The 26,765-nt window shown below is 37.3% G+C and overlaps 1 long non-coding RNA gene across 1 annotated transcript; it reads left to right on the top strand.

Moving 5' to 3' along the window:
* The first annotated feature begins 15,370 nt into the window (after nucleotides 1–15,370).
* On the top strand, nucleotides 15,371–17,736 carry LOC148203060 (uncharacterized). The gene is made up of 4 exons (XR_015785179.1): nucleotides 15,371–15,746; nucleotides 15,853–16,018; nucleotides 16,594–16,705; nucleotides 17,653–17,736. It is a non-coding gene; the product is annotated as an uncharacterized LOC148203060 (long non-coding RNA).
* Nucleotides 17,737–26,765: the final 9,029 nt, after the last annotated feature.

Raw genomic sequence — 26,765 nt, 5'->3', positions numbered from 1 at the left:
AATTGAAGTTTAATATGCAAAACAGAAAATAAACATGTATGCATGAGGTTTTGATCAATGGCAAAAGCAAAAGACAAGCACTTTCAATGAAATATATATATGAATATGTTGTTGGGGGTCAATTTCATCTTATCCACTCTCATATATTTTAGGAATTCAACATTCAAATCATCATTGTTAATGCCACTCTCTAAAGTACCTTTCAAGAAGGCTTCTCCCTAATTACGAGTTCATACAATTCCTAGCATTCCTAATAATTAGTTCATCAAGTGCAGGAGCTTAACGACAACCAATATAATATTGGGAGAGATTCCCCGGATCTAGACTTCCCCGTACGTGCCTGTATCGAAAAAACCAATAATCATGCATCGAATGAGTTAAACAACGCAAGCATTAAGCAAAGAGGAAAAACCCTAACTAATGATGAAAGAAAGCATAGGTCTTAAATAAAAGATGTAAAAACAAATTCCATATATGAGAGCTTCAAAAGATTACATTGATTCCCCAACAAACATACAAGGTTTAGTTCACCATATTCATGGTGAACCTAGATGAATAACAATGAAAGAATGAAAGATAAAACCCTAGAAAGGTGAAGAGGAAGCCTGAGCATCCAAGATCCTCCTTCAAAGGGGTGGAAGAGAGAGTGTTTGCTTCGTTTCTACCAAGGATACCTAACCCTAGGAAACCCTAAAGCTTATATATTATTCGTAAATTACAGAAAATTAGGTCCAAGCCCATAAAAGTGCCGCTCAGTGGTAAAGTACCGCTCAGCGGTAAGTGCGTGAGTCGTTTCTTCCCCTCAGCGGCCATTTTGCCCCTCAGCGGACCTCCCGTGACTTCCTGAGTGCCGCTCAGTGGTAAACTGCCGCTGAGCGGTGACTTCGGCTTCTCCTTTTGCACTTTTTGATGTCTTTTCTGATTTCATCTCTCTCCTTCTTCACTTCTTTCACTAAATTCACCTTAAAACCTGCACAAAAACACTGAAATCAAGCATAAACCTGTCCAGCTCTCTTTTTTATGAAAATATGGATAAAAGCATGATTTCAAGCTAGTTTCTAAGTGTAAAGGTTGCTTTTTGTGTCAATTTTAAGCATGAAAATAACAGTTTTTCAACTGTTATCACAACCCCAAACTTAGAACTTTGCTTGTCCTCAAGCAAACAAGATATAACTCAATCTTCAACCAATTCATATGATGGTTCACTCATTCAAAAATCCTCTTTTTAGATAAGTAAAAACTTCAATCAAACTTATGACCAACAGTTCAATCAAGATGTGCACATGCTTTAGTGTTTCACAAAGTCAGTTAATACCCAACAAATGCTCTTTTTCATGAATGACCAATCAATTAAGCATGGATGTTCATGTGCTAATGGAATATTTCCTCACTAGGTAAAGTGTTTCACTCAACACACAAGTGTATAAAAGGTAATCACTCATTCACTCTACTATCACAATGTCACATGAATCGACTTTGCCTTTCATTTTACCATAATCAAAATCATTCACAAACATGCATCATCACAAGGACTTTTCAATGGCTTATACTGTGGCTGGGCTAACAAGAAAATTGGTTTTTCTGGATCACAAAATCCTTGAGTTAAGAAAATCATAACAACACAATTATTCTTATTCATTCCAACTTGCCTTTGCATTTGCATTGAGCTTTGCTTCTTTTTCTTTTCTTTTCTTTTTTCTTTGCATATTCTTACTTTTTAGCTATTAGCTCAATGCTTTTCCTTTTTCATGTTTTCCCAATAACCCCAAACTTGAACATTTAACAATACCACACAAGATATTCTACTTAACTCAAGGTAAAGATTTTCAATCAAGAGATTCAGTGTATGTTCAAGGCTAAGGGTCCAAAGGATAGAACACAAAGTGTTCTCTTTTAGTAGGCTAACTTTATGAATTTGGCCAATAAAAAGGGTTCCAACAAACGGCCTTGATCATATGATGCAAAACAAGCAATTGATTCAATCATAGAAAACCTGGGCAAAGTCATTCATGTTTCCAAAGTAATAACATTCAATCATACCAAAAACTCTGAAGCTCAAAACCTCACATATAAGCTCATCCACATTTGACATACACATCCTGCTTAATCTCACAATCATAATCATAATATCATGCATTTGTTTACAAAGCTTGTGAATCATCTGTATAAGCATTTTAATGTGCACATCATCTCAACATCAATCAATCAATAAGCATCATTCAACATTACTTATCACACAATCACAGTTAATAGCAAACCATCATAACAAACCAGGTGTTCAATAGAGTACATCAAACCCTAATCTAAAAACAAAAACAAATAAGTTCAGAAAACTTAAACCACAAAAGCATAATCATATGATAACATTTATCAGTAAATGCTATCTCAGCTCCTCATCAATCTGAGATGTCCTCTGTATCTTCCTCTTCTTCCTCATCTTCATCATCTTCAAATGCATCATCATCATCAGCTTCATCTTCTTCCATCTCTCTGACTGAAGCTTCAGCTGCTCCAGCTCCTCCTCCATGCACTGGTTCCTCTGGCCAAGCTACCACATTATGGAATTCATCCATAGTCCACCTGTGGGCAGGAGGTGTATCATACATCCCCACAATCATCTCAGCAGTGGCCACCTGCCCTCTGTGAATGGACTGCAACTGAGCACCTATAAGAGACATATACATGTCCCTCATCTGGAATGGTTCTGCTTCATGTGCTCAGCAGATGTCTGGCTCTGTGCTGGCCCTCTCTCTCTACGAGCACGGCGTGGTGGAATTGCCTGAGCTGCTTCCTCACCTCCACAGTACTGCCTGTAATAAGCCTCATCAATAACTTTTCTTGGCCTCTCAAATGGTGGAGCAGAAGTGTCCACCCCAGCTATCTTGCAAAGGTGAGTGATCAAAGAGGGATGTCCAAGTGGTGCTTTGTTGTTTGAGGTATTGGCGCACACACTAATCTCATCAGCTATCACCTGCCCAATATTAACATTCAAGTTTCTGATAGCACAGTAAATGAATAGTGCCCTGCTGAGAGTAATATCTGACACATGTGAACATGGCTGAATGTTGGCATGAGAAAACGCCATCCAATACTTTGCAAGAGGAGTCAAATCCGTCCTCCTAATGTTAACCACTGAGCCAGATCGATTCCTTTGGAAGTGTCCTCCACGTATACACAGTACTCTCTCCACATCCTCATAATCAGCACCTTCCTCCATGCAAAGAGCAAACTGGCATTGCTCACCAGCCCACATGATAACAATTGAAAAACTGTTATTTTCATGATTAAAATTGACACTAAAAGCAACCTTTACACTTAGAAACTAGCTTGAAATCATGATTTTCCTCATGTTTTTAGAAATAAGAGAGCTGGACAGGTTTATGCTTGATTTCAGTGTTTTTGTGCAGGTTTTAAGGTGAATTTGGTGAAAGAAGTGAAGAAGGAGAGAGATGAAATCAGAAAAGACAATAAAAAGTGCAAAAGGAGAAGCCGAAGTCACCGCTCAGCGGCAGTTTACCGCTGAGCGGCACTCAGGAGCTTGCGGGAGGTCCGCTGAGGGGCAAAATGGCCGCTGAGGGGAGCAAACAAGTCACGCACTCACCGCTGAGCGGTATTTTACCGCTGAGCGGCATTTTAATGGGCTTGGACTTGACTTTTTGTAATTTACGAATGATATATAAGCTTTAGGGTTTCTTAGGGTTAGGCATCTCTGGCTGGAACGAAGCAAACACTCTCTCTTCCACCCCTTTGAAGGAGGATCTTGGATGCTGAGGCTTCCTCTCTCCTTCAAAGGGGTGGAAGAGAGAGTGTTTGCTTCGTTTCTGCAAAAGATACCAACCCTAAGACATCTAGGTCTTTAAATAGGACATAAAAATAATAGAAAACGGGTCCAGGCCCAAACAGATCATAAAATTGCAGAAAACTGGCCCAAAACTCGTATGGTTGACTTTTTCCGTATTCTGGTTGACTAGTTGACTTTTTGGTTGACTGGTTGAGTTTTCTGGTTGACTGGTTGACTTTTCTGCTTTCTGGTTGACTTTTCTGATTCCATCTCTCTCCGTCTTCACTTCTTTCACCAAATTCACCTTAAAACTTGCACAAAAACACTGAAATCAAGCATAAACCTGTCCAGCTCTCTTATTTCTGAAAATATGAAGAAAAGCATGATTTCAAGCTAGTTTCTAAGTATAAAGGTTGCTTTTAGTATCAATTTTAAGCATGAAAATAACAGTTTTTCAACTGTTATCACAACCCCAAACTTAGAACTTTGCTTGTCCTCAAGCAAACAAGATGTAACTCAATCTTCAACCAATTCATATGATGGTTCACTTATTCAAAAGTCCTCTTTTTAGATAAGTAAAAACTTCAATCAAACTTATGACCAAGAGTTCAATCAAGATGTGCACATGCTTTAGTGTTTCACAAAGTCAGTTAATACCCAACAAATGCTCTTTTTCATGAATGACCAATCAATTAAGCATGGATGTTCATGTGCTAATGGAATATTTCCTCACTAGGTAAAGTGTTTCACTCAACACATAAGTGTATAAAAGGTGATCACTCATTCACTCTACTATCACAATGTCACATGAATCAACTTTGCCTTTCATTTTACCACAATCAACAACATTCACAAGCATGCATCATCACAAGGACTTTTCAATGGCTTATAATGTGGCTGGGCTAACAAGAAAATTGGTTTTTCTGGATCACAAAATCCTTGAGTTAAGATAATCATAACAACACAATTATTCTTATTTTTCCCAGCTTGCCTTTGCATTTGCATTGAGCTTTACTTCTCTTTCTTTTCTTTTCTTTTTCTTTGCCTATACTTCCTTTTTGGCTCTTAGCTCAATGTTTTTCCTTTTTCATGTTTTCCCAACAACCCCACACTTGAACATTTAACAATACCACACAAGATCTTCTACTTAACTCAAGGTAAAGATTTTCAATCAAGGGTTTCAGTGTATGTTCAAGGCAAGGGTTCAAAGGATAGAACAATAAGTGTTCTCTTTTAGTGGGCTAACTTTATGAATTTGGCCAATAAAAAGGGTTCCAACAAACGGCCTTGATCATATGATGCAAAATAAGCAATTGATTCAATCATAGAAAACCTGGGCAAAGTCATTCATGCTTTCAAAGTAATAGTATTTAACAATAACAACTCTGGAGCTCAAAACCTCACATATAAGCTCATTCACATTTGACATACACATCCTGCTTAATTTCACAATCACAATCATAATATCATGCATTTGTTCACAAAGCTTGTGAATCACCTGTATAAGCATTCTAATGTGCACATCATCTCAACATCAATCAATCAATAAGCATCATCAAGCATTACTTATCAAACAATCATAGTTAATAGCAAACCATCATAACAAACCAGGTGTTCAATAGAGTACATCAAACCCTAATCTAAAAACAAAAACAAATAAGTTCAGAAAACTTAAACCACAAAAGCATAATCATATGATAGCATTTATCAGTAAATGTTATCTCAGCTCCTCATCACTCTGAGTTGTCCTCTGTATCTTCTTCTTCTTCCTCATCTTCATCATCTTCAAATGCATCATCATCATCAGCTTCATCTTCTTCCATCTCTCTAGCTGAAGCTTCAGCTGCTCCAGCTCCTCCTCCATGCACTGGTTCCTCTGGCCAAGCTACCACATTATGGAATTCATCCATAGTCCACCTGTGGGCTGGAGGTGTATCATACATCCCCACAATCGTCTCAGCAGTGGCCACCTGCCCTCTGTGAATGGACTGCAACTGAGCACCTATAAGAGACATATACATGTCCCTCATCTGGAATGGTTCTGCTTCATGTGTCTCAGCAGATGTCTGGCTCTGTGCTGGCCCTCTCTCTCTACGAGCACGGCGTGGTGGAATTGCCTGAGCTGCTTCCTCACCTCCACAGTACTGCCTGTAATAAGCCTCATCAATAGCTTTTCTTGGCCTCTCAAATGGTGGAGCAGAAGTGTCCTTCCCAGCTATCTTGCAAAGGTGCGTAATCAAAGAGGGATGTCCTAGTGGTGCTTTGTTGTTTGAGGTATTGGCGCACATACTAATCTCATCAGCTATCACCTGCCAAATATTAACATCTAAGTTTCTGATAGCACAATAGATGAATAGTGCCCTACTGAGAGTAATATCTGACACATGTGAACATGGCTGAATGTTAGCATGAGAAAAGGCCATCCAATACTTTGCAAGAGGAGTCAAATCCGTCCTCCTAATGTTAACCACTGAGCCAGATCTATTCCTTTGGAAGTGTCCTCCAGGTATACACAGTACTCTCTCCACATCCTCATAATCAGCACCTTCCTCCATGCAAAGAGCAAACTGGCACTGCTCACCAGCCCATACAGTGTCCAGGAAGTTATTAATAGAATCAGGATCATACCTGATAGCATGGCCTCTGACATAGCCCAAATAATTCTCAGCTGGATAATCACCAATCTTCTTAGCATTGGTGTAAAATTCCTTTACCACAGCTATGTTGGCAGGTGCAGGATAAGTGGCTAGCTTTCCCTAGTCATTCCCTTACACTTGCTCTCCAAATTGAGGATCAAAGTTAGGTATCATTCCAACCTTTCTCTCCATCAGAAGTCTCCTGTCCTGAACCACCCTAAAGTGCTTCTCATGTTTTCTAGAGAGGAACCTGCTAGAGTGGGGTTGCTCTGGTTCCTTTTCCTTTCTCTTGGTTGCCATGGTTTTCAATCTTTTTCCTGAAGAGGATGCCATTCCTGCATTCAAACACAAATACAAAACCAAAGAACATGATGTTAATCATTAGTAAAACACAGAACACAACTCCTTTCGAAGCTAAACCATCGCTGAGGGCCAGAATTTCCCCTCAGCACCACCAGTGCCACATTCCGACATGCAAAAATTCAGAAAAACCAAATCTGGCAGAGTGCCGCTCAGCGGCAGTTTACCCCTCAGCGGTAACTCTGCAGATTTTTGAAAATGTTGTTTTAAAGCTGTCCTAACTCCACCCAAATGCAATTTTCAGTTTTCCAGTTCATAATCATACAGTTTAATCGGTTCAAACATCAAATATATCATCAAATCATGCATAGAAATCAAAACCCCTAATTATTCATGCTTTGACAATCACATTCAAAATCAAAAACCCTAGAATGAACAAAATGCATTTTACTTACTTGGGTGAAGATACTAGATGCAATGAGAATGTTTCCAATCTAAGATACTCTCTTCCAACCCCAAACTTGAATGGAACACTAGTGAGCAAGTGAGTAGAAGAGAAATTTTCAAGAGGAAAGAATGAAAAGATGTGGAAAACTTTGGAAAAGGTATGTGGAAGTGTTTGTGCAGAGAAGAGCCTGGATAGAAAACCTAAAACGCAGCTTGGGGTGTAAAAATACCCTAATGGGCTAGGGTCCCGCTAAGGGGAAACTAAAGCTCATCTGCGAGAGTACCGCTCAGCGGTAAGTTGCCGCTCAGCGGCACTTTCGTGATGTGCTCTTCTCCTTCTTTTCTTAACCTACGTGCCTCCCATACATGCCTCTCACTGGTTCCCTGCAAGTCAATGTTTAAAATGCTTATGCAAACCCTAACTAAAATAAACAAACAGAAATATTCAATCAACTGGGTTGCCTCCCAGGTAGCGCTTGTTTAACGTCACGAGCCTGACCCAAAATTCACCAACACCCATCAGTAGGTGCAAAATTTTCTTACCAACACCCATCAGTAGGTGTTACAAACATAGTATCCTTCAGTAGATACTTAACCACCTAGCATCCTTCAGTAGATGCTATTTCCAACAAAATAATTACAAAAATAATGTTCACAAATTAAAAATTACAAAACCAAATCAAAAGTCTTTAAATCCACTGGGTTGCCTCCCAGCAAGCGCTCTTTTAACGTCATTAGCTTGACCCAATAAAGTTCAAGTTCCATCTTCTTTATAGTTGATGTTGTCATTCCACCAACTCCTCAGCTGTTTCCTCTGAACTATCTTGGTTCTTCTAGAATATGGAGACTCTATCTCTATCATCTCCTTCTCTGTCCTGGAGCACCACTATACCTTCATTTACATCAATAATAGCTCTGGCCGTTTTCATAAACGGTCTTCCAAGTATGATAGGTATCTTCTCTGTCTCCATCTTCATCACCACAAAGTCTGCCAAGAACTGAAGTTTGCCAACACAAACTATAATGTCCTCTACAATCCCACATGGCTCCTTTGAAGATCCATCGGCCATTACTATTTTAACGTTTGCAGGTTTCACTTTAACATTGCCAATTTGCTCCAGTAAAGAATAAGGTATCAAGTTAACACTTGAACCTAAATCAAGGAGAGCTTTCTTTACCATTTGAATCTCCAAGTTCTTTATAGCAGCTTCAGTGCTCTTTTGAGAAGATTCAGTTTTCTCTATGAATTGCTGAAGAGTTTCTTCCAACCTTGATGATCTTTCATTAAGCATAGATAACTGTTGCCAAAAGGTTGGTTGCTGCTGCTGCTTATTATATTGACTAGCTTGCCCAGTTTGTCCTTGACCAATGCTTGGGTGTGGTTTCCACCCTTGATTGTAATTCCCTTGACGATATGGAAATTGATTGGCCATGAAATTAACGTCCTCTACAGCTTCAACTGGAAAGGCACATTGACCATTGATATGGTCACCTCCACATAATTCGCACAACTGGGTTTGTACCTGTGCAGCAGTTTTCAACTCTTTGGGTAATTGTGCAAGAGTTTTAGTCAAAGTCTCCAGCTGTTGAGTTAGAATTTTATTTTGAGCTAGCAAGGCATCATGTGTCTGTAATTGGAGAACCCCTTTTTGTTGCATAGGAGCTCCTCTCTCACTGTGCAACTCATTCTCACTAGTAGCCATGTTTTCTATAATTTCTATGGCTTCCTCTGGAGTTTTCCATTTAATATTGCCTCCTGCTGAGGCGTCCAGCATCATCTTGGTTTGTGAACCAAGCCCTCCAAGGAAAGTTAAGACTACTTCCTGTTCTTCAAAGCCATGCGTAGGTGTTTTTCTTAGCAGACTTTTGTATCTATCCCATGCATGCCCCAGTGATTCTTCCATGCCCTGCTTAAATGAAGATATCTCTTGCTTGCCTTTTGTCACCTTAGATTGTGGAAAGTACTTATTTAAAAACTTTGTCACCACTGCTTCTCAATCTGTGAAACTTCCTTCTGGAAAAGAATTTAACCAAAGTTTAGCATTGCCTCCCAATGAGAAAGGAAACAAGCTAAGTTTGATAGCTTCGTCTAGCACCCCATTAATTTTGACTGTGTTGCAAATCTCATTGAAGGTAGTGAGGTGCTCATATGGGCTTTCATGAGATAACCCATTGAATTGGTTGCTTTTTACCAGTTGGATCAGTGCTGGTTTGACCTCCATGTTAGCTGTATTGACTCTTGGTCTAGCTATACTATTAAAGTGCTGAGATCCAGCTATATTGGTGTAATCAGCAAGAGTTCTTCTGATATTATTGTTCTCCATATTTTCTGTGCTATGAACAGAACCTTGTGGTGATGGTTGTAACAGAGTTTCCGGAGGAGGGAAAAGTTCTCTAGATGTTCGGATTCTTCTCCTCCGTCTACTCTCGTCTAGACCTTCAAGAAGAGGTTCTGTTGTTTTCTTGCTCCTAGTTCGAATTGCCTCCTGCATACACAAAAACACAAAACCTCTAGAATATTTGGTTAGCACAAAAAGAGAAGATAAAAACAGAAAACAGAAAATAAAATAAAATAAAATAAAATAAAATAAAAACCGAAAAAAATAAAAACAGAAAATAAAAACATAAATTCAAAATTAAAGTCAAAGATAATCAATAATCACACAAATTAACCAGTTAAACCAGAGTCCCCGGCAACGGCGCCAAAAACTTGATGGACAAATTTATGAACACCAAAATATGATGTCACAAACTTGTTTTTCAATCGGCAAGTATGACCGAATCGTTCAAGTAATAAACTTGGTAAGACCAAGTATCGTTCTTCCCAAAGGACTCACGGCCTAGTTTAGTTGTCTGGTTTATTGATTAGCTAAGACTTAAAGACGAAATATTTGGATTTTTATATGCAAAAGACGAAAATTAAATATGTATGCATGAAGTTTTGATCAATGGCAAAAAGCAAAAGATAAACACTTTCAATGAAATATATGTATGAATATGTTGTTGGGGTTCAATTTCATCTTTTCCACTCTCATATATGTTAGGAATTCAACATTCAAATCATCATTGTTAATGCCACTCTCTAAAGTACCTTTCAAGAAGGCTTCTCACTAATCACGAGTTCATACAATTCCTAGCATTCCTAATGATTAGTTCATAAGTGCAGGAGCTTAACGACAACCAATGTGATATTGGGAGAAATTCCCCGGATCTAGACTTTCCCGTACGCGCCCGTATCGACAAAACCAATAATCATGCATCGAATGAGTTAAACTATGCAAGCATTACGCAAAGAGGAAAAACCCTAACTAATGATGAAAGAAAGCATAGATCTTAAATAAAAGATGTAAAAACAAATTCCATATATGAGAGCTTCAAAAGATTACATTGATTCCCCAACAAACATACAGAGTTTAGTTCACCATATTCATGGTGAAACTAGATGAATAATAATGAAAGAATGGAAGAGATAGAAAAACCCGAGAAAGAGAAGAGGAGAGCTTTTACCATCTCCCAATCTACCCCCAAGGGATGAAAAAGAGAGTGTTTGCTTCGTTTCTGCCAAAGATACCTAACCCTAGGAAACCCTAAAGCTTATATATTATTCGTAAATTACAGAAAATTAGGTCCAAGCCCATAAAAGTGCCGCTCAGCGGTAAAGTACCGCTCAGCGGTAAGTGCGTGAGACGTTTCTTCCCCTCAGCGGCCATTTTGCCCCTCAGCGGATCTCCCGTAAGCTCCTGAGTGCCGCTCAGCGGTAAACTGCCGCTGAGCGGTGACTTCGGCTTCTCCTTTTGCACTTTTTGATGTCTTTTCTGATTCCATCTCTCTCCTTCTTTACTTCTTTCACCAAATTCACCTTAAAACCTGCACAAAAACACTGAAATCAAGCATAAAACTGTCTAGCTCTCTTATTTCTGAAAATATGAAGAAAAGCATGATTTCAAGCTAGTTTCTAAGTATAAAGGTTGCTTTTAGTATCAATTTTAAGCATGAAAATAACAGTTTTTCAACTGTTATCACGTTCCCATATCGACAAAATCAATTATCATGACATCGAATGAGTTAAACAATGCATGCTTTGAGCAAAGAGGAAAAACCCTAACTAATGATGAAAGAAAGCATGTATCTCAAAATAAGATGTTTAAACACAAATTCCATATATGAGAGCTTCAAAAGATTACATTGATTCCCCAACAACAACACAAAGTTTAGTTCACCATATTCATGGTGAAACTAGATGAACAATAATGAAAGAATGGAAGAGATAGAAAAACCCTAGAAAGAGAAGAGGAGAGTCGTCACCATCTCCCAATCTACCCCCAAGGGGTGAAAAGTGTGTTTCTGCTTCCTCCCAGCCAAAGATACAAACCCTAGGACGTCCTAAAGCTTATATACTATTCTAAAAATACAGAAAATTAGGCCCAAGCCCATAAAAGTAACAGAAAATCGGTCCAAGCCCATTTAGAATGGCGCTTAGCGATATTTTGTCGCTAAGCGGTAATAGCGCATGATCCATTTTGCCCCCAGCTGCTGTTTTTGCCCCTCAGTGGTGATTTTGGCACCTGAAAAGTGGCGCTCAGCGGAACTTTTTTGTATTCTGGTTGACTTCTCAGCATTTTGGTTGAATGGTTGACTTTTCTGGTTGACTGGTTGACTTTTGTGGTTGATTAGTTGACTTTTCTTGTTTTTGGTTGACTTTTCAGCATTCCAATCATTCGGTACTTCAATTCTTCTTTCAAATCATTCAATTAGCCTACAAAATCAAGGGAATGTTGCACAAAACCATTAAATTCACTTTTAACTCTCTTATTCACAAAACTAAAGCAAAAATATGAGTTCAAGCTAGTTTCTAAGTCTTAAAGGTTGCTTTTGGTATCAATTTTAAGCATAAAAATAACGGTTTTTCAACCGTTATCAGTTTGATTATGGTTAAATGAAAGGCAAAGTTAATTCATGTGACATTGTGATAGTAGAGTGAATGAGTGACCTCTTATACACTTGTGTGTTTGAGTGAAACACTTTTTCTGGTGAGGAAAAATTCCATGAGCACATAATTACATCTATGCTTAGTTGATTGATCATTCATGAGAATAACATTTGTTGGATATTATGTGATTATGTGAATACTGAAGCATGTGTGCATCTTGATTGAAGTTTTGTGTTGAGCTGATTTGAGTAATTACTTGTCTTGAGAGAAGGAGTTTTGAATGTGGTGAACCATTGTATGGATTGGTGGAAGATTGAGTTACATCTTGTTTGCTTGAGGACAAGCAAAGCTCTAAGTTTGAGGTTGTGATAATAGTTGAAAAACTGTTATTTTTATACTTAAATTTTACATCAAAAACAACCTTTATGACTTAGAAACTAGCTTGGAATCATGCTTTTGCTTATGTTTTTGAAATCAGAGAGTTGGATGGGTTTTATGCTTGGTTTCCCTTGTTTTTGCATGTTTTAAGATGAATTGAATGGAAGAAATGAATTAGCCATAAGTTGGAGTCAGAAAAGCAAGAAAAAGTGCATAAAAGAAGAGCTGCAAGTACCGCTCAGCGGAAATTACCGCTGAGCGGCACTCTGAAGACCCGCAATCACCGCTTAGGGTCAAAACTGTAGCTGAGTGTCAAATAGAAGAATCGCACTTACCGCTGAGCGGAAATTATCGCTGAGTGGCATTTTAATGGGCCTTGGGCCACTTTTCTGTAATCTTTAAGAGTCTATATAAGGTTTTAGTCGACCAAAGGTTAATATCTTTTGGCAAAACGAAGCAAAATCACACTTTCTTCACCCCTTATAGGAAGATTTTGGATGCTCAAGCTCCACTATTCAAATTCGAGGGTGCTATCTTTCATTCTTTCATTCTTTTTCATCTAGTTTGTCCATGATTATGGTGAACTAAACCTTCATTGTTGTTGGGGAATCAATGTAATCCTTTGAAACTCTCATATATTAAATTGGTTCTTTAATTCATATGCTTTCTTTCATTAATTGTTAGGATTTTTCTTCTATAATCTATGCATGCTTTGTTTAACTCATTCAATTGCATGATCATTGATTTTATTTGTATGGACACATATAGATAAATCTAGACATGAAGAAATTCTCCCAATACTAATATTGCCTAGAGGTAGGGATAGAAGGATTGGTTGCCTTTAAGCTTCTGTGCGAATGTAATGCATGAATAATTGTTAGGGAGACAAGACATTGTAAACTAGTGATTAAGAGTAGGCTTTCTTCATCAAGACATTGGGTTTAAGGTAAATTAGAAAGTGACATTAACATTAATGAAGAAGATGAATTCTTGAATACATGAGAGTGGATAGGATGAATTAAAAACCCCAACAACATCATCATTCCATATATTTCAATCACATTTTGCTTCTTTTGTTCAATTGATCAATACATGCATTCATATTTACTTTTTAGTATTTTCATTTAAATCTACGAGAATTCGTTCACAAGTCTAATTTAATCAACAAATCACATAATTGTTTAGGCCGTGAGTCCTTTGGGAAACGGTACTTGGTCTTACCATTTATTATTACTAGATACGATTCGGTTACACTTGCCGAGGGTTAACACTAGGCCGACCACCACACCTTTACTCCCACGTCAATTAAAAGTAGTCAGGGAAGGTGGTATCACATGTGGGCTGGTCGTTAGCTACATCCACTAAAAGTTAACGTCGTTCAATTTTAAGGACTAATAGTAAGAGTTTCAAAACTATGAGGACTAAAACCCCTCAAAGTTTCGAGTAGGGACTAAAACCAAAATCGTGTGATACTTAAGGGACGAAAAACATATTTAACCCATAATTATATAAAATTGTTGTTCAACTTCATCATTTAACTATGTATGAATCGTTTTTTAAATTGTCTTGGAGTTGTGTTCTACAATTAGATTTCAGAGCTATTTCATTTCTTATGGTGGAAACAATTGCAATATAAATTAAAGGTTTAATTGCTTCCTTTGTCCCCAGTTTGGTTGAATTGTGTCAAATTCATCCTCATTTTTAAAAAAGTTTCATTGTCGTCCTCACGTGGTATAAAAGTGTCAATTGAATCCAAACATAGAAAAAATTTGTGTCAAAGTAGTCATTTTTCCTATATATCTGTGTCTTCCTTTCATATGTCACTTCTCTGGAGCTATGAAAAGCCTTAAATTGGATAAGGTAAAATGAATATCTATACTTGATTGTATGAAAGGAAGACACAGAGATATAGGAAAAATGACTACTTTGACACAAATTTTTTCTATGTTTGGATTCAATTGACACTTTTACACCACGTGAGGACGACAATGAAACTTTTACACCACGTGAGGACGACAATGAAACTTTTTTAAAAATGAGGATGAATTTGACACAATTCAACCAAACTGGGGACAAAGGAAGCAATTAAACCTAAATTAAATTTATACAGTTGACGTTGAATTTTGAGTGTATTCGGTGCAAAGGATTAGAGATTGATGTCAAATATTTGTCATCAATGACGTCCTATATCATAAAAATGTCTTCGTTTAGTCAGCAAGGAGTTCATATTAGAATCCAAAGAGATTTTTTACTTTTTCAGTGAATGATGTTTGAACGTCGAATTCTACTGGGCTTCGAGGTTTATACAATGTGGCAGTTCCTAAGCATAATTACATGATGTACTGCTTTTATCATGATCTATTTTTCGTCAGCGGTTCATCTAGTTTTCATTCTTTTTTTCTTTTTACTTTTTAATCATTAAATAGCACGTCTGAGTCTGTGGGGCTTGGACGTGAGGTAAATTGGAGTAGTTGGGACATTAATGGTGTGTTGTTTCCAACAATGTTTTCCAAGTCCATTTTTGGGGGGCTGGACGTCAATTGGTTCTTATCAAAATCAAAAGAGATTTATTACTTTTCACTGAATGATGTTCAAAAGTCCACTACGGCTGGGCTTCGACATTCCTACAGATGATGGATTCACTAGTGGAAAAATGACATTTTATAACCAACCTATTATAACGGATAAAAATTATCCATCATAATAGAACATATTATAACGTAGTTTTGTAAATCAGTTATAATATGTAACGCGGTGGCAAACTTGTAAATAAATTTAAGACATATTATAACGTAGTTTTAAAAATCAGTTATAAAATTAAAACACGATGGCAAACTTGTAAATAAGTTTAAAACATATTATAAAGTAGTTTTGAAAATCAGTTATAGTATCTCTGATTTTTCCACATTTCCCTAATTTCATTTCAACTTTCCCTCTCGTCTCGTTCCTCTCTTCTGCGTCTCTAAACCTCCGAAGACTCCTCTCGTTCCAAACCTATTATCACGTTCCCTCTCATCTTTAATTTCTCGGCACTCCTCCCTCCAAACACTCTGAGAACACTGCTCCGCGCCCATGCTTTTCTCGGCTCCGAGAACACTCCTCCCTCCGCGCGATTGTGGTTGTGGTTTAGGCTATAGAGAGAAGGAGAGCTAGGTTAGGGGAAGGCGAAGGCCAGCGAACTGAAAGCACTGTTCCTACGGCTGACCAAGTAGTTATAGAACCTTTGGAGACTGCTTCTGCCTCCGCTGCCTCTTCGTCTCCGAAATCTGACCAAGTAGGTTTTATGATTCATACTTCGAAATCGTCAAAATTTCTTCTACTATTTGTTTTTTCCTAATTTGTTATGTTTTTCTTCTATTAATTTCACTAATTTGTCCTAGATTGGTGGGGATTGTGTTTGGATTGGTGGGGAAATCAGTGGCGTTAGCACGAGAGAGAGGAGGAGGATGGGATTTGGAAGGGTGAGACCTCGCCGACCTCGGTTTCGACGGAGTGTCTGATGATGATAACATACGAGACGAAGTTCGAAGGTTGTTCTCTGGCAAGGTTACCTTCTTTCCATCCCGAGTTGATTTGGGAAGTTATGGCCGTTTGATAGAATGTTTTGTAGGTGATGTGTATAATATGAAAACGAAAATGTCAGTGTTGTGTGGTTTTGTTTTGGTTTTTGTGTGGTGAGAGAGCGGTTTCTTAGCATTTTGAGTGGAATTGCAATGGTTGCCGTTTGGGCCTTGGTTTTTTGCTCAAATGCTCGCTTGAGGAGTTTTCCTTTTGCAGTTGTTGTGATACAGATCTCCCTGCATTATAAATTTTCCTATCACTGCAATGCTACTCTGTTCTCTTCTCTTCTCTCCTTCATCCTCGATGATTCATCAATCTCCTTGCCAGGCATCAGTCCTTTTGTCCTCTGCCACTAAGGGATTTGGCTCCTTTAAAGTTAGTAGGTGCACTTTAGAGAACAAAGTGAACTCACAATTGTTGAATGTATTTGGCTCCTTCAATTAAGCATAATTTATTTTATCACAATCCTATCAAGTGTTCTCCTCTCACCTTTGAGGAGTCAAAGTCCAGTTTTGCATCACACCTCTACTTTTATCTTTTGAACTTCCCTTGGTTTGCAGGGTCATTGCTTGGTCCTGATCCAAGGTGCCTCTGATGTTCAAGAACAAGGAGGAGTACATGACAGTGATAATTTTTTGCATGCTATCAGAGACCTACTAAAAATATATTCAAGTAAGTATTTATTCATCAGAATATTATGAATTATCCAACTTTCTAATATACTTCATCAAAATTATGTTTAGTGAATGGTTGATTCTTGTGAATTAACTTAGTTATTGTCATCAAAATTTTGGAGGACGCTTAAACAAATTTTCTATAGTATCCAACTAAGTTACATTGTTGTTTTAGGATTGTCCAACTTCGTCACTGCCTCTCATTTGGAAGGATCCAGCAAAATTTATTTGTTTGACAACACGTCTCAAAAGCTTAAGATCTAAGGTAAGACTGTTATAGAAAAAACCAAACATGCTTGACATAGAAATAGCCGAAGTTTTTGAGCCTGTTCCTGGGACAATGTTATCGTATTCTTGCAGTTAAAGTCATGTTTGTACCAGTTTAGATAAGTAAATGCCTCAAATTATATGGATTTTAATATCATTGCTCGATGAATTTTTTATGTGACAACCAGTTAAAAAATGTTTGTTTTAAACTTATCCACTTCTTTAGAGCATTATCCTGTGTTACTTTATTTTCATGGATTTGTCATCATTTGTGTAATTTACTAGTCTTTTTTCTTTTCTTGAAATGGCATGAGGTTGAAATTTTATTCCAGACAAATAATTTCGTATTCTCATTTATTTTTGTATTTTTTTTTTCATTTTGTAAAAGAGAAAGGAGTCTTTGATTGGAAATAAATAATTTAAAAAAATCTGATTGTTTTTATATCTAATTGTACTTATTTTTTTTATTTTATCTTTTGTCAATCTATTTTAACTTATATTTTTGTCTAAATTTATTCACATGTAAACTTACATAATTTTGTGATATAGTAAAATTTTTTGTTACATTCAGATTTAATAATCAGATTTAGATGTATCAAATGGTTTTAGTCTTACATCTCTAATGTAACTTGAACTATTCATTAGAATATTTTTTTAATTCTATTATTTTATTTGTAGATCTTTAATGATTCATCTCCCATGAAAGTTGCAGACATTGAAGACATTAGAAGAAACTGAGCTTCTTTTATTTTAAGTGTTAGTTGGACAATTCAATATTCATGTATAAATGATGTATTAAATATTAGACTATTTAATATTTGAAATGAATTCTATTTTGTTAATTTTCTTAAATTTGTTTATTTGAAGGTATATTGATTATAAATTGATTGGATGAGATCATAATACATTAATATTATTATAATTTTATTGGATGTCAAATGTAATAATCAATTTTTTTTTTTAAAAAAAAACATATATTATAACGTACTAAACAATGTACGTTATGATAGTTGATCACATATTATAACGTACAACAATATATACGTAATAATATATCACATATTATAACGTACAAAAACTTCTACGTTATAAAACCTTCCATCCTATTATAACAGACAAATGAAAATTTGTCATAATAAACTGCGCATATTATAACGTACTTCAAAAACTACGTTATAATATGTTGAACATATTATAACGTAAATTTTTGCTACGTTATAAAATGCGTAGACTTACTATATCGCCCAGAACTATGTCCCCAGTAACTACGTTATAAAAGATCATTTTTGTACGTTATAAAATGTCATTTTTCCACTAGTGTAAGCATAATTCATGATATGATGTACGTCTATTTCTTAGCCAGTTTGACGTCATCATTTCATCTATAAATATAACTTGAATTTCGCGTAAGACATGGCCTCCTGTGTCCCTGTTGAACATATTAGGATTCATGTTTTTTATTCCATTTGTATTTCCTTTTCCTTAGATTTCGAAGCATTTTTGTTCCTTAAATTGCAAGTTGCTAACTTGTATTTGAAAGTGGCGTATTCATCGTCATTTATTATGGAGGTGCCCTTTCAAATTCAAGTACAGAAATGGTTAAGATATCTTACTGAAAGGGAAGTGCTTAGGAAAAAGAAAGTGGTTCACAATATGTTTAATGCTGAAACAATTTTAAGATCTAAAAAAATTATATAAGATTTAATGTACGTCTATCTCTTAGCCCGTTGACGTTATCAGTTCATCTATAAATGTAGCTTGCATTTCACGTAACCCCTTGTCTCCTATTTCCGTATTGAACATATTAGGATTCATGTTTTTTACGTCCTATTTTTGTTCTTTAAATTGCAATTTGCTCACTTGAATTTCAAAGTGCCGCATTCAGGCCTCAGTTAATATGAAGGTGTCCTTTGAAATTCAAGTCAACAAAATGCTTTTTATAGTACAAAAATGGTTAAGTTATCTTACTAAAAGGGAATTGCTGAGGAAAAAGAAATATGGTTCACAATATTTTTAATGCTGAAACAATTTTGAGAACTAAAATAAATTTATAAAAAAAGTTGTTCAACTTCATCATTTGGCAATGTATGATTCTTTTTTTAAGTTGTCTTGGTGTTGTTTTCTACCGTTAGATTTCAGAGCTATCTGATTTCTTAGGGTGGCAACATCTTCAAGACATATAAAAAGAAGAGTCTACTTACGCAGTTGACGTCGAACTCTTGTCCCGTTCGACGTAGAGAAATATTGAATTTTTTTAAATTTCATGAGTGTTAACATTTTCCTCTGGATTTCCACCATTCGTTGAACGTTGATGAGTCATTATTTTCTTCACTTCACCTAGTTTATTGTACTAGAATTAATCAGGGAATTCTGCTTAAATGTCCAGTATTTTCCCATTTTTCTGAATTGTGTTTAATTCGATCAGAAATTCTTATTTTAATTAATTTGAATTATTTGAGCTAATTATTTGCATTAGTAATTGCAGGGAAAATTTTGGGAATACAAATTGGGACATTTGGAAAAATATTCATCTACACACTATGTTATTTAATTGGAAGAAGCTGCATTAGTTTATTTTGTGTGTTGAAGTGGAAAAATGGAAAAGATATTTGGTTCATGAAGCTTGGTTTCGGTTTTGTTGCTGGAAACAAAGTAGTCCACGGTATTTTTTTTGGCAGCAACTCACGTAAAGATGAAGAGGGAAGTGGCCACAATTGAAAAACCAAACAAGAATGATAATGCTCCAAATGGCCGAAAGTGGGAAATTTTTGCACAATGAATGGCTTGCTTGGAACACACCACACGGCCTTAAGCACACCAAGCCACCAAAAAGGGAATCTTCTTTATTTAAGAAGTAGAAGAAACCAAAGGACAAGGGGGCCACCACTCACGGTTTTATTCCCCATTCAAGGCTTTATTTTGGCATTTAGTTGATGACTTGGGAGCATATCACGTAGGAACTCCAAAATATGCAAAGTGGTGAATTTTGTTGAAGTTTCATTGCTGCACACGGCCCCCTCATTACTTTTGACACGTCCAAGAAATTATTTGAAGAAAGTGCACATGGGACATCATGGAAAGAAGAGGACGATGCTTCTTTTATTCCAAAGAACACGCATGAATTATTTTGGAGCTGGAACGGTGCACATCCTGTCACAGGTTGTCTCCTTTTACAAACGCTGCACCAAATTATTCTGAGAATGAAGCTGACTCACGGATCTAGCAAACTTGGGAGCTGCAAAATGAAGAGACGACACAGCCTGGGTTGGTTTCACGGACAGCAACTCACCACGCCCACCATGTGAAGGAGAAGAGAATGAAAGCAGCTGGTCCAGTAGAGAAGACCTTCACGGTCCAGCAAAGAAGAAGACTTCACGCTCCCTGCTATACTCACGGTCCAGCAGTATTCCAGCAGCAACCACAAGAGAGGAGGCCGTGAGGTGAGAAGGACAGCAGTAGGGGCTGAGCTGGTACAGCCACCACCTATGATTGGAAGATCACGGTGTTGAGAAGCATGGCAGCAGCACCACCAACACCAGCAGCAGCAGCAGCACGGCCTGCACCACACGGTCCTCGGCCCTTCAAAGCGTCCAGCCAGCAAGCAGAGCTACAAACAGACAAGCAATTTGGAGTGGGCACCACCTTTCAAAGAAGTTGGCAACATCCGTGGAAGAAGGAAGCAGAAAAAACACACGGACAGCACAAATGAAGGGCCCACCTTTTGCTTACTTTTTGGCACATATTGGAGAAAGTCAGGAAGCTAGGGGGACAAAATAAAACGGGAAAGCTGCCTGGAAGGAAAGAAGGAGCAGACTAGGCAGAGTAGGTGTGGATTCACTCCTATAAGAGAAGGAGAGCAGCCAGAGAAGAATTATTAGATTAGGAGTAGGAGTTAGGACAGCAGCCACGGACGTTTTATTTTCTGGAGTTCATTTTTCCTCCTCCCCTTTGGGGAGGTTTGGGTTTTGTTTTTAAATTCCAAGTATGATTATTTCTTGCAATCAAATTTGACGGGTCGCGATAGCCCGCATCAAACGTTAACAAAGCAATGTCTTCGTTTAGTGGAGGAATGAATGGAAAACCAAAAGAAAAAGTCATTGAAATTGTACTACTTGAAATAAAATCCAAATATGTTAACTTATTTCTTTGGATTTCTATAGCTCCTTCATGCCTTACCCAAACTTTTTTGACCTTGAAAGAGCTATGAAAAAACAAAAAAAAATGTTATCAGAGTGACAAGTTACGCCTAAATTTTATAAGTGGAGGACTAGATCAAGGATCCGTAATTGTATTTAAAGAAATGGACTTGATCTTTGACATCAACTTTTACAATATGCGATGTTTACCCCTCGGCACGTGTAACTGAATCGTATCAAGTAATAATCCTAGTAAGACCAAGTATCGTTTCCTAAGAGACTCACAGCCTAGACAGTTATGTGATTTATTGATTAATTAAGACTTGTGAACAAATTGTTGTAAGTTTCAAAGGCAAAAGACTGAAAAGTAAATATGTATGCATGTGATGATCAATGGGCAAGAAGAAACAAAACATGTGAATTGAGATATATGGATAAATATGTTGTTGGGGTTTATCAATTTCATCCTATCCACTCTCTTGTATTTAGGAATTCATCAATTTTTTCATTAATGTTAATGTCACTTTCTAAATTACTTTAAACCCGATGTCTCGGCGAAGAAAGCCTAATCATAATCACTAGTTTACAATATCTTGTCTCCCTAGCAATTAATCATGCATTATAGTGAACATAAGCTTAAAGGCAACCAACTATCATACTCCTATGTCTAGGTTTGTAATATACTGATGGGAGAGATTCCCCAGATCTAGATTTTCCCATATGTGTCCATATCGACAAAATCAATAATCATGACATCGAATGAGTTAAACAATGCATGCTTTGAGCAAAGAGGAAAAACCCTAACTATTAATGAAAGAAAGCATGTATCATAAAAATCATCTTGAAGAACAAATTCCATACAACAGAGTTTCTAAGGATTTACATTGATTCCCCAACAACAAAATAAGTTTAGTTCACCATATTCATGGTGAAACTAGATGAAATACAATGGAAAAGTGAAAGATAGAACCCTAGAAAGTTGAGAAAGGAGCCTTAGCATCCAAAATCCTCCTCCAAGGGGTGAAAGAGTGCGTTTTTGCTTCGTCCTAGCCAGAGATGATTGACCTAAGTTAACTAAAACCTTATATAATATTCTAAAAGATACAAAAAAGTAGGCCCAAGCCCAGAAAAGTGTTGCTCAGCGGTAATAGCGCATGACCACTTCTTCCCCGCAGTGGCTTTTCTCCCCTCAACGATGCCAACGGGTCTTTGAGAGTGCCGCTCAGCGGTAATTTGCGCTGAGTGGTACTTGCAAAAACAAGGAAATCAAGCATAAAACCTGTCCAACTCTGTTATTTCCAACAATTCAACAAAATCATGAGTTCAAGCTAATTTCTAAGTCATAATAGTTGTAATTGAAGTCAATTTTAAGTATAAAAATAATAGTTTTCAACTGTTATCACAACCCCAAACTTAAAACTTTGTTTGTCCTCAAGCAAATAAGATGTAACTCAATCTTCTACCAATCCATTCAATGGTTCACCACATTCAAAAATCCTTCTTTCAAGATAAATAAATACTCAATTTAGCTCATCAACAAGACTGTAATCAAGATGTGCACATGCTTTCAGTGTTCACTCAATCACATAATATCCAACAAATGCTATTTTCATGAATGATCAATCAAATAAGAAAAGATGTTTTATGTGTTCATGGAATCTATCCTCACTAGATAAAGTGTTTCACTCAAACACACAAGTGTATAGGAGATATTCACTCATTCACTTTACTCTCACAATGTCACATGAATCAACTTTGCCTTTCATTTAACCACAATCGAAAACACTTACAAGCAAGCATCATCACAAGGACTTTTCAATGGCTTATAATGTGGCTGGGTGATGGACAAATTTATGAACACCAAATTATGATGTCACAAACTTGTTTCACAATCGGCAAGTATGACCGAATCGTTCAAGTAATAAAACTTGGTAAGACCAAGTATCGTTCTTCCCAAAGGACTCACGGCCTAGTTTAGTTATGTGGTTTCTTGATTAACTAAGACTTACAAACGAAATATTTGGGTTTAAAATGCAAGACAGAAAATAAACATGTATGCATGAATTTTGATCAATGGCAAAGACAAAAGATAAACACTTTCAATGGAATATATGAATGAATATGTTGTTGGGGGTCAATTTCATCTCATCCACTCTCATACATTTTAGGAATTCAACATTCAAATCATCATTGTTAATGCCACTCTCTAAAGTACCATTCTAGATGGCTTCTCCCTAATCAAATAGTTCATACAATTCCTAGCATTCCTAATGATTAGTTTATTTTGCGCAGGAGCTTAAGGCAACCAATATACTATTGGGAGAAATTCCCCGATCTAGACTTCCCCGTACGTGCCCGTATCGACAAAACCAATGATCATGCATTGAATGAGTTAAACAATGCAAGCATTAATCAAAGAGGAAAAACCCTAACTAATGATGAAAGAAAGCATATGTCTTAATTGAAAGATGTAAACAACAGATTCCATATATGAGAGTTTCAAAAGATTACATTGATTCCCCAACAAACATACAAGATTTAGTTCACCATAGTCATGGTGAATCTAGATGAATAACAATGAAAGAATGAAAGAATAAACCCTAAAAAGGTGAAGAGGAAGCCTCAGCATCCAAGATCCTCCTTCAAAGGGGTGGAAGAGAGAGTGTTTGCCTCGTTTCTGCCAAAGATGCCTAACCCTAGGAAATCCTAAAGCTTATATATCATTCGTAAATTACAAAAAGTCAAGTCCAAGCCCATTAAAGTGCCGCTCAGCGGTAAATACCGCTCAGCGGTGAGTGCGTGACTGTTTTCTCCCCTCAGCGGCCATTTTGCCCCTCAGCGGACCTCCCGCAAGCACCTGAGTGCCGCTCAGCGGTAAACTGCCGCTGAGCGGTGACTTCGGCTTCTCCTTTTTGCACTTTTTGTTGTCTTTTCTGATTTCACTTCTCTCCTTCTTCACTTCTTTCACCAAATTCACCTTAAAACCTGCACAAAAACACTGAAATCAAGCATAAACCTGTCCAGCTCTCTTATTTCTGAAAATATCAATAAAAGGCATGATTTCAAGCTAGTTTTAAGTGTAAAGGTTGCTTTTAGTATGAATTTTAAGCATGAAAATAACAGTTTTTCAACTGTTATCACAACCCCAAACTTAGAACTTTGCTTGTCCTCAAGCAAACAAGATGTAACTCCATCTTCAACCAATTCATATGATGGTTCACTCATTCAAAAATCCTCTTTTTCAAGATAAGTAACAACTTCACTCAAACTTATGACCAAGAGTTCAATCAAGATGTGCACATGCTTTAGTGTTCACAAAGTCATTTAAATTCCAACAAATGCTATTTTTCATGAATGATCAATCAATTAAGCATGGATGTTCATGTGTTAATGGAATATCTCCTCACTAGGTAAAGTGTTTCACTCACACACAAGTGTATAAGAGGTAATCACTCATTCACTCTACTATTACAATGTCACATGAATTAACTTTGCCTTTCATTTTACCACAATCAAAAACATTCACAAGCATGCATCATCTCAAGGACTTTTCTATGGCTTATAATGTGGCTGGGCTAACAAGAAAATTGGTTTTTCTGGATCACAAAATCCTTGAGTTAAGAGAATCATAACAACACAATCATCTTATTCTTTCCCAACTTTCTTTTGCCTTTGCATTGAGCTTTGCTTCTTTTTCTTTTCTTTTCTTTTTCTTTGCATTCTTACTTTTTAGCTCTTAGCTCAATGCTTTTCATGTTTTCCCAACAACCCCAAACTTGAACATTTAACAATACTACACAAGATCTTCTACTTAACTCAAGGTAAAGATTTTCAATCAAGGGTTTTCAGTGTATGTTTAAGGCTAAGGGTTCAAAGGATAGAACACAAAGTGTTCTCTTTTAGTGGGCTAATTTTACAAATTTGGCCAATAAGGTTTCCAACAAACGGCCTTGATCATATGATGCAAAACAAGCAATTGATTCAATCATAGAAAACCTGGGCAAAATCATTCATGCTTTCAAAGTAATAGCATTTAACAATAACAACTCTGGAGCTCAAAATCTCACATATAAGCTCATTCACATTTGACATACACATCCTGCTTAATTTCACAATCACAATCATGATATCATGCATTTGTTCACAAAGCTTGTGAATCACCTATATAAGCATTTTAATGTGCACATCATCTCAACATCAATTAATCATAAGCATCATTCAGCATTACTTATCACACAATCACAGTTAATAGCAAACCATCACAAGAAACCAGGTTTCAATAGAGTACATCAAACCCTAATCTAAAAACAAAAACAAATAAGTTCAGAAAACTTAAACCACAAAAGCATAATCATATGATAGCATTCATCAGTAAATGCTATCTCAGCTCCTCATCAGTCTGAGCTGTCCTCTGTATCTTCCTCTTCTTCCTCATCATCTCATCATCAAATGCATCCTCCTCAGCTTCATCTTCTTCCATATCTCTAGCTGAAGCTTCAGCTGCTCCAGCTCCTCCTCCATGCACTGGTTCTTCTGGCCAAGCTACCACATTATGGAATTCATCCATAGTCCACCTGTGGGCTGGAGGTGTATCATACATCCCCATCATCTCAGCAGTGGCCACCTGCCCTCTGTGAATGGACTGCAACTGAGCCCTATAAGAGACATATACATGTCCCTCATCTGGAATGGCTCTGCTTCATGTGTCTCAGCAGATGTCTGGCTCTGTGCTGGCCCTCTCTCTCTACGAGCACGGCGTGGTGGAACTGGCTGAGCTGCATCCTCACCTCCACAGTACTGTCTATAATAGCCTCATCAATAGCTTTTCTTGGCCTCTCAAATGGTGGAACAGAATCCACCCCAGCTAGCTTGCAAAGGTGAGTATCAAGAGGATGTCCTAGTGGTGCTTTGTTGTTTGAGGTGTTGGCGCACATACTAATTCATCAGCTATCACCTGCCCAATATTAACATTTAAGTTCTGATAGCACAGTAGATGAATAGTGCCCTGCTGAGAGTAATATCTGACACATGTGAACATGGCTGAATGTTGGCATGAGAAAACGCCATCCAATACTTTGCAAGAGGAGTCAAATCTGTCCTCCTAATGTTAACCACTGAGCCAGATCTATTCCTTTGGAAGTGTCCTCCAGGTATACACAATACTCTCTCCACATCCTCATAATCAGCACCTTCCTCCATGCAAGAGCAAACTGACTGCTCACCAGCCCACACAGTATCCAGGAAATTATTGATAGAATCAGGATCATACCTGATAGCATGGCCTCTGACATAGCCCAAATAATTCTCAGCTGGATAATCACCAATCTTCTTTGCATTGGTGTAAATTCCTTACCACAGCTATGTTGGCAGGTGCAGGATAGTGGCTAGCTTTCCCCAGTCATTCCCTAACACTTGCTCTCCAAATTGAGGAGCAAAGTTAGGTATCATTCCAACCTTTCTCTCCATCAGAAGTCTCCTGTCCTGAACCACCCTAAAGTGCTTCTCATGTTTCCTAGAGAGGAACCTGCTAGAGTGGGGTTGCTCTGGTTCCTTTTCCTTTCTCTTGGTTGCCATGGTTTTCAATCTTTTTCCTGATGAGGATGCCATTCCTACATTCAAAACACACAAAACCACAGAACATGATGTTAATCATTA

The sequence above is a fragment of the Vigna umbellata genome, chromosome 3, assembly GCF_029865625.1.
Source record: "Vigna umbellata cultivar VRB3 chromosome 3, Vumbellata_1.0, whole genome shotgun sequence".
NCBI lineage: Eukaryota > Viridiplantae > Streptophyta > Magnoliopsida > Fabales > Fabaceae > Vigna > Vigna umbellata.
Note: the sequence above shows the minus strand (reverse complement) of the source record. Positions and strands in the feature narration are given on the sequence as shown.